We start from the raw sequence: 9,564 nt of genomic DNA on the forward strand, positions 1-9,564 counted from the left end.
TGCCTTCATCCATTCCCGCCGCCACACATGAAATGGCACAACTCCTCCCGCATGTGCGCGAGGTAGCGCTAGGAAAAGACAACAAAGGTCACATTCGTTCACACTCAGTCTCTAGCTGTCATGTATAATGCACCAAAACCACAGCTCCCTTTCCACATCCAGGCCCCACAAAACATTCCATGGTTTACCCTAGATGCTTCACATGCCCTGGCTCAATCCATTGACAGCATGTCGATCCCGGTATACCACATCATTCCAATTTACTCTATTCCTTGTACGCCTTTCACCCTCCTGTATGTTCAGGCCCTGATTGCTCAAAATCTTTTTCACTCCATCCTTCTACCTCCAGTTTGTCTCTCACTTCTCGTTCCCTCCACTTCTAACACATATATCCTCTTTGTTAATCTTTCCTCACTCTTTCTCTCCATGTGACCAAACCATTTCAATACACCCGCTTCTACCCTCTCAACCACACTCTTTTTTATTACCACACATCACTCTTACTCTTTCATTACTTACTTGATCAAACCACCTCACACCACACATTGTCCTCAGACATCTCATTTTCAACACATCCACCCTCCTCCACACAATCCTATCTATATCCCATGCTTCACTACCATATAACATTGCTTGAACCACTATTCCTTCAAACATACCCATTTTTGCTCTCTGAGATAACGATCTCGCCTTCCACACATTCTTCAAGGCTCCTAGAACTTTTTCCCCTCCCCCACCCTGTGACTCACTTCCGCTTCTATGGTTCCATCTGCTGCCAAATCCACTCCCAGATATCTAAAACACTCTTCATCCAGTTTTTTCCATACAAACTTACCTCCCAATTTGCTTGTCCCTCAACCCTACTGTACCTAATAACCTTGCTCTTTTTCACATTTACTTGCAGCTTTCTTCTTTCACACCCTTTACCAAACTCAGTCACCAACTTTACAGTTTCTCAACCAAAGCAGCCACGAGTGCTGTATCATCAGCAAACAACAGCTGACTCACTTCCCAAGCTCTCTCATCAACATCAGACTGCATACTTGCCCATCTCCAAAGCTCTTGCATTCACCTCCCTAACAACCCCATCCATAAACAAATTAAACAACCATGGAGACATCAGGCACCCCTGCCTCAAATCATCATTCACTGGGAACCAATCACTTTCCTCTCTTCCTACATGTACACATGCCTTACATCCTCGATAAAAACTTTTCAATGCTTCTAGCAACTTAAGTCCCACACCATATACTCTTAATATCTTCCATAGAGCATCTCTACCAACTCTCATATGCCTTCTCCAGATCCATAAATGCTACATACAAATCCATATGTTTTTCTGTGTATTTCTTGTGGGGCTTGGATGTGGAAAGGGAGCTGTGGTTTTTGGTGCATGACACATGACAGGTAGAGACAGAGTGTGAATGAATGTGGTCTTTGTTGTCTTTTCCTAGCGCTACTTGCATGCGCGCAAGGGGAGGGGGGTGCCATTCCATGTGTGGCGGGGTGGCGAGAGAAATGGATGAAGGCAGCAAATATGAATATGTACATGTGTATATATGAATATGTCTCTGTATGTATATGAATATAGACATTGAAATGTATAGGTTATGTATATGTGCGTGTGTGGCCTTTTATGTATGTACATGTGTATGTGGGTGGGTTGGGCCATTCTTTCATCCGTTTCCTTGCTCTACCTTGCTAACACAGGAGACAGCGACAAAATATAATAAATAGATTTATTTATTTATTTATTTTGCTTTGTCGCTGTCTCCCGCGTTAGCGAGGTAGCGCAAGGAAACAGATGAAAGAATGGCCCAACGCACCCATATACACGTCCACACACGCGAGTATACATACCTTTACATCTCAACGTATGCAAATATATACACACAGACATATACATATATACACATGTACATAATTCATACTGGCTGCCATTATTCATTCCCTTCGCCACCCCGCCACACATGAAATAAAAACCCCCTCCCCCCTTATGTGTGCGAGGTAGCGCTAGAAAAGACAACAAAGGCCATATTCGTTCACACTCAGTCTCTAGCTGTCATGTAATAATGCACCGAAACCACAGCTCCCTTTCCACATCCAGGCCCCACAGAACTTTCCACGGTTTACCCCAGACGCTTCACATACCCTGGTTCAATCCATTGACAGCACGTCGACCCCGGTATACCACATGGTTCCAATTCATTCTATTCCTTACACACCTTTCACCCTCCTGTATGTTCAGGCCCCGATCACTAAAACTTTTTTCATTCCATCTTTCCACCTCCAATTTGGTCTCCCACTTCTCGTTCCCTCCACCTCCGACACATATATCCTCTTTGTCAATCTTTCCTCACTCATTCTCTCCATGTGACCAAACCATTTCAAAACACCCTCTTCTGCTCTCTCAACCACACTCTTTTTATTACCACACATCTCTCTTACCCTATTATTACTTACTCGATCAAACCACCTCACACCACATATTGTCCTCAAACATCTCATTTCCAGCACATCCACCCTTCTCCGCACAACTCTATCTATAACCCACGCCTCGCAACCATGTAACATACCCATTTTTGCTTTCCGAGATAACGTTCTCGACTTCCACACATTCTTCAATGCTCCCAGAACTTTCGCCCCCTCCCCCACCCTATGATTCACTTCCACTTCCATGGTTCCATCCACTGCCAAATCCACTCCCAGATATCTAAAACACTTCACTTCCTCCAGTTTTTCTCCATTCAAACTTACCTCCCAATTGACTTGTCCCTCAACCCTACTGTACCTAATAACCTTGCTCTTATTCACATTTACTCTCAGCTTTCTTCTTTCACACACTTTACCAAACTCAATCACCAGCTTCTGCAGTTTCTCACATGAATCAGCCACCAGCGCTGTATCATCAGCAAACAACAACTGACTCAGTTCCCAAGCTCTGTCATCCACAACAGACTGCATACTTGCTCCTCTTTCCAAAACTCTTGCATTCACCTCCCTAACAACCCCATCCATAAACAAATTAAACAACCATGGGGACATCACGCACCCCTGCCGCAAACCAACATTCACTGAGAACCAATCACTTTCCTCTTTTCCTACACGTACTCTTGCCTTACATCCTCGCTAAAAACTTTTCACTCCTTCTAACAACTTGCCTCCCACACCATATATTCATAATACCTTCCACAGAGCATCTCTATCAACTCTATCATATGCCTTCTCCAGATCCATAAATGCTACATACAAATCCATTTGCTTTTCTAAGTATTTCTCACATACATTCTTCAAAGCAAACACCTGATCCACACATCCTCTACCACTTCTGAAACCACACTGCTCTTCCCCAATCTGATGCTCTGTACATGCCTTCACCCTCTCAATCAATACCCTCCCATATAATTCTCAGGAATACTCAACAAACTTATACCTCTGTAATTTGAGCACTCACTTTTATCCCCTTTACCTTTGTACAATGGCACTATGCAAGCATTCTGCCAAACCTCAGGCACCTCACCATGAGTCATACATACATTAGATAACCTTACCAACCAGTCAACAACACAGTCACCCCCTTTTAATAAATTCCACTGCAATACCATCCAAACCCGCTGCCTCGCCGGCTTTCATCTTCCACAAAGCTTTTACTACCTCTTCTCTGTTTACCAAATCATTTTCCCTAACCCTCTCACTTTGCACACTATCTCGACCGAGACACCCTATATCTGCCACTCTATCATCAAACACATTCAACAAACCTTCAAAATATTCACTCCATCTCCTTCTCACATCACCACTACTTGTTAACACCTCCCCATTAGTCCCCTTCACTGAAGTTCCCATTGATTCCCTTGTCTTGTATACATTATTTACCTCCTTCCAAAACATCTTTTTTTTTCTCCCTAAAATTTAATGATACTCTCTCACTCCCACTCTTATTTGCCCTCTTTTTCACCTCTTGCACCTTTCTCTTGACCTCCTGCCTCTTTCTTTTATACATCTCCCAGTCATTTGCATTATTTCCCTGCAAAAATCATCCAAATGCCTCTCTAATCTCTTTGACAGATAATCTTACTTCTTCATCCCGCCACTCACAACCCTTTCTAATCTGCCCACCTCCCACTCTTCTCATGCCACAAGCATCTTTTGCGCACTCCATCACTGCTTCCCTAAATGCATCCCATTCCTCCCCACTCCCCTTACGTCCTTTGTTCTCATCTTTTTCCATTCTGTACTCAGTCTCTCCTTGTACTTCACACAAGTCTCCTTCCCAAGCTCACTTACTCTCACCACTCTTTTCACCCCATTTTCTCTTTTTTTCTGAAAACTTCTACAAATCTTCACCTCAGCAAACTTATACCCCTGTAATTTGAACACTCACCTTTATCCCCTTTGCCTTTGTACAGTGACACTCTACATGCATTTTGCCAATCTTAATGCACTTTTACGTAGAACCATACATACATTGAATATCCTCACCAACCAGTCAAGAACACAGTCACCCCCTTTTTTAATAAATTCCACAGTAATACCATCCAAACCCGCTGCATTGCCGGCTTTCATCTTCCACAAAGTTTTCACTACCTTTTCTCTGTTTACCATATCATTCTCCCAAATCCTCTCACTTCGCACACCACCTCGACCAAAACACCCTATATCTGCTACTCTATCATCTAACACAAACCTTCAAAATAATCACTCCATCTCCTCACATCATCACTACTTGTTATCACCTCCCCATTAGCCCCCTTCACTGATGTTCCCATTTGTTCTCTTGTCTTACACAATTTATTTACCTGCATCCAAAACATCTTTTTATTCTCCCTAAAATTTGATGATACTTTCTCACCCCAACTCTCATTTGTCCTCTTTTTCACCTCTTGCACCTTTCTCTTGACCACTTGCCTCTTTCTTTTATACATCTCCCAGTCATTTGCATTATTTGCAAGCAAAAATCATCCAAATACCTCTGTCTTCCTTTTCACTAATAATCTTACTTCTTCATCCCACCACTCGCTACCCTTTTTGATCTGCCCACCTCTTACCATACTCGTGCCATAGGCATCTCTTGTGTGTGCCAACACTGCTTCCCTAAACACATCCCATTTCTCCCCCACTCCCCTTATGTCATTTGCTTTCATCTTTTTCCATTCTGTACTCAGTCTCTCCTGGTACTTCCTCACACAAGTCACCTTTCCAGGCTCTTTTACTCTCATCACTCTCTTCAACCAAGCATCCCCTCTTCTTTTCTGAAAACCTCTACATATCTTCACCTTCGTCTCCACAAGATAATGATCAGTCATCCCTCCAGTTGCCCCTCTCAGCACATTAACATCCAAAAGTCTCTTTTTCACGTGCCTATCAATTAACACGTAATCCAGTAACGCTCTCTGGCCAATTCTCCTACTTACATATGTTTATTTATTTATTTATTTTGCTTTATCGCTGTCTCCTGCGTTAGCAAGGTAGCGCAAGGAATTAGACGAAAGAATGGCCCAACCCACCCACATACACATGTATATACATACACGTCCACACACGCAAATATACATACCTACACATCTCAGTGTACACATATATATACACACACAGATATATACATATATACACATGTACATAATTTATACTTTCTACCTTTATCTTTTCCCGTCGCCACCCCACCACATGTGGAATAACAACCCCCTCCCCCCTCATGTGTGCGAGGTAGCGCTAGGAAAAGATAAAGGCCCCATTCGTTCACACTCAGTCTCTAGCTGTCATGTAATAGTGCACCGAAACCACAGCTCCCTTTCCACATCCAGGCCCCACACAACTTTCCATGGTTTACCCCAGACGCTTCACATGCCCTGGTTCAATCCATTGACAGCACGTCAACTCCGGTATACCACATGGTTCCAATTCACTCTATTCCTTGCACGCCTTTCACCCTCCTGCATGTTCAGGCCCTGATCACTCAAAATCTTTTTCACTCCATCTCTCCACCTCCAATTTGGTGTCCCACTTCACCTTGTTCCCTCCACCTCTGACACATATATCCTCTTGGTCAATCTTTCCTCACTCATTCTCTCCATGTGACCAAACCATTTCAAAACACCCTCTTCTGCTCTCTCAACCACACTCTTTTTATTACCACACATCTCTCTTACCCTATTATTACTTACTCGATCAAACCACCTCACACCACATATTGTCCTCAAACATCTCATTTCCAGCACATCCACCCTCTTACGCACAACTCTATCCAAAGCCCACGCCTCGCAGCCATACAACATTGTTGGAACCACTATTCCTTCAAACATACACATTTTTGCTTTTCGAGATAATGTTCTCGACTTCCAAACATTCTTCAAGGCTCCCAGAATTTTCACCCCCTCCCCCACCCTATGATTCACTTCCACTTCCATGGTTCCATCCACTGCCAGATCCACTCCCAGATATCTAAAACACTTCACTTCCTCCAGTTTTTCTCCATTCAAACTTACCTCCCAATTGACTTGACCCTCAACCTTACTGTACCTAATAACCTTGCTCTTATTCACATTTACTCTTAACTTTCTTCTTTCACACACTTTACCAAACTTAATGACCAGCTTCTGCAGTTTCTCACATGAATCAGCCACCAGTGCTATATCATCAGCGAACAACAACTGACTCACTTCCCAAGTTCTCTCATCCACAACAGACTGCATACTTGCCCCTCTTTCCAAATCTCTTGCATTCACCTCCCTAACAACCCCATCCATAAGCAAATTAAACAACCATGGAGACATCACACACCCCTGCCGCAAACCTACATTCACTGAGAACCAATCACTTTCCTCTCTTCCTACACGTACACATGCCTTACATCCTCGCTAAAAACTTTTCACTGCTTCTAACAACTTACCTCCCACACCATATATTCTTAATACCCTCCACAGAGCACCTCTATCAACTCTATCATATGCCTTCTCCAAATCCATAGATGCTACATACAAATCCATTTGCTTTTCTAAGTTTTTCTCACATACATTCTTCAAAGCAAACACCTGATCCACACATTCTCTACCACTTCTGAAACCACACTGCTCTTCCCCAATCTGATGCTCTGTACATGCCTTCACCCTCTCAATCAATACCCTCCCATATAATTTCCCAGGAATACTCAACAAACTTATACCTCTGTAATTTGAGCACTCACTCTTATCCCCTTTGCCTTTGTACAATGGCACTATGCAAGCATTCCGCCAATCCTCAGGCACCTGACCGTGAATCATACATACATTGAATAACCTTACCAACCAGTCAACAATGCAGTCACCCCCTTTTTTAATAAATTCCACTGCAATACCATCCACACCTGCTGCCTTGCCAGCTTTCATCTTCCGCAAAGCTTTTACTACCCCTCCTCTGTTTATCAAATAATTTTCCCTAACCCTCTCACTTTGCACACCACTCGACCAAAATGGCCTATATCTGCCACTCTATCATCAAACACATTCAACAAACCTTCAAAATACTCACTCCATCTCACATCACCACTACTTGTTATCACCTCCCCATTAGCCCCACTTCACTGATGTTCCCATTTGCTCCCTTGTCTTACACACTTTATTTACCTCCTTCCAAAGCATCTTTTTATTCTCCCTAAGATTTAATGATACTCTCACCCCAACTCTCATTTGCGCCCTTTTTCACCTCTTGCACCTCTCTCTTGACCTCTTGCCTCTTTCTTTTATACATCTCCCACTCATTTGCACTTTTTCCCTGCAAAAATCATCCAAATGCCTCTCTCTTCTCTTTCACTAATAATCTTACTTCTTCATCCCACCACTCACTACCCTTTCTAATGAACCCACCTCCCACGCTTCTCATGCCACAAGCATCTTTTGCGCAAGCCATCACTGCTTTCCTAAATACATCCCATTCCTCCCCTGCTCCCCATACCTCCTTTGTTCTCACCTTTTTCCATTCTGTACTCAGTCTCTCCTGGTACTTCCTCATGCAAGTCTCCTTCCCAAGCTCACTTACTCTCACGACTCTCTTCACCCCAACATTCTCTCGTCTTTTCTGAAAACCCATACAAATCTACACCTTCGCCTCCACAAGATAATGATCAGAAATCCCTCCAGTTGCACCTCTTAGCACATTAAAATTCAAAAGTCATTCTTTCGCGCACCTATCAATTAACACGTAATCCAATAACGCTCTCTGGCCATCACTATAACCCAGTCTTGTGCATCAAAACCACTAACACACTCTTTCAGCTCCCAAAACACTTGCCTCTCATGATCTTTCTTCTCATGCCCAGGTGCTTATGCACCAGTAATCACCCATCCCTCTCCATCAACTTTGAGTTTTACCCATATCAATCTAGAATTTACTTTCTTACACTCTATCACATACTCCCACAACTCCTGTTTCAGGAGTAGTGCTACTCCTTCCCTTGCTCTTGTCCTCTCACTAACCCCTGACTTTACTCCCAAGACATTCCCAAACCACTCTTCCCCTTTACCCTTGAGCTTTGTTTCACTCAGAGCCAAAACATCCAGGTTCCTTTCCTCAAACATACTACCTATCTCTCCTTTTTTTTTCATCTTGGTTACATCCACACACATTTAGACGCCCCAATCTGAGTCTTCGAGGAGGATGAGCACTCCCCGCGTGACTCCTTCTTCTGTTTCCCCTTTTAGAAAGTTAAAATACAAGGAGGGGAGGGTTTCTGGCCCCCCACTCTCATCCCCTTTAGTCACCTTCTACGATTCGTGAGGAATGCATGGGAAGTATTCTTTCTCCCCTATCCCCAGGGATAATTACATATGTATACTTATGTATATCTCTCATTTTAAACCAGGTATTCCCAATCACTAGTCTATTTTCACAAATCTACAAGCTCTTCGCCATTTCCATTTACAACATTGAACACGCCATGTACCCCAAGCATACCTTCAACTGACACACTACTTGCCTTTGTATTCATATCACCAATCACTATAATTTGTTGTTGTGGATCAAAGCTGCTAACACACTCACTCAGCTGCTCCTAAAACACTTGCTTCTCATGATCTTTCTTCTCATGATCAGGTGCATATACACCAATAATCACCCATCTTTCTCCGTCCACGTTTACTTTTACCCATATGCGACTCTATCACATACTCCAACAGCTCCTGTTTCAGGAATAATGTTACTCCTTGCTTTTGCTCTTGATCCCTCAGCAACCCTTGACTTTTTTCCCAAGACATTCCCAAACCACTCTTCCCCTCTACCCTTGAGCTTCATTTCACTCAGAGCCAAAATATCCCTGGGGATATTCCCACGCATTCCCTGTGTGTCGTAGAAGGCGACTAAAGGGGACGGGAGTGTGGACTAGAAACCCTCCCCTCGTATTTTAACTTTCCAAAAGGGGAAACAGAAGAAGGAGTCATGAGGGAGTGCTCATCCTCCTCAAAGGCTCAGATTGGGGTGTCTAAATGTGTTTGGGTGTAACCAAGATGAGAAAAAAAGAGAGACAGGTAGTATGTTTGAAGAAGGGAACCTAATGGGGAGATGATAACAAGTAGTGGTGATGTGAGAAGGAGA

The 9,564-nt window shown here is 43.3% G+C and overlaps 1 protein-coding gene across 1 annotated transcript in view; it reads left to right on the plus strand.

The window, feature by feature from the left end:
* LOC139749312 (uncharacterized) overlaps positions 1-9,564 on the plus strand; it is a 276,562-nt gene that overhangs the window by 79,468 nt on the left and 187,530 nt on the right. The gene's annotated exons all lie outside the window — the stretch shown is intronic.

Source organism: Panulirus ornatus, chromosome 7, assembly GCF_036320965.1.
Source record: "Panulirus ornatus isolate Po-2019 chromosome 7, ASM3632096v1, whole genome shotgun sequence".
In the NCBI taxonomy this organism is placed as follows: domain Eukaryota; kingdom Metazoa; phylum Arthropoda; class Malacostraca; order Decapoda; family Palinuridae; genus Panulirus; species Panulirus ornatus.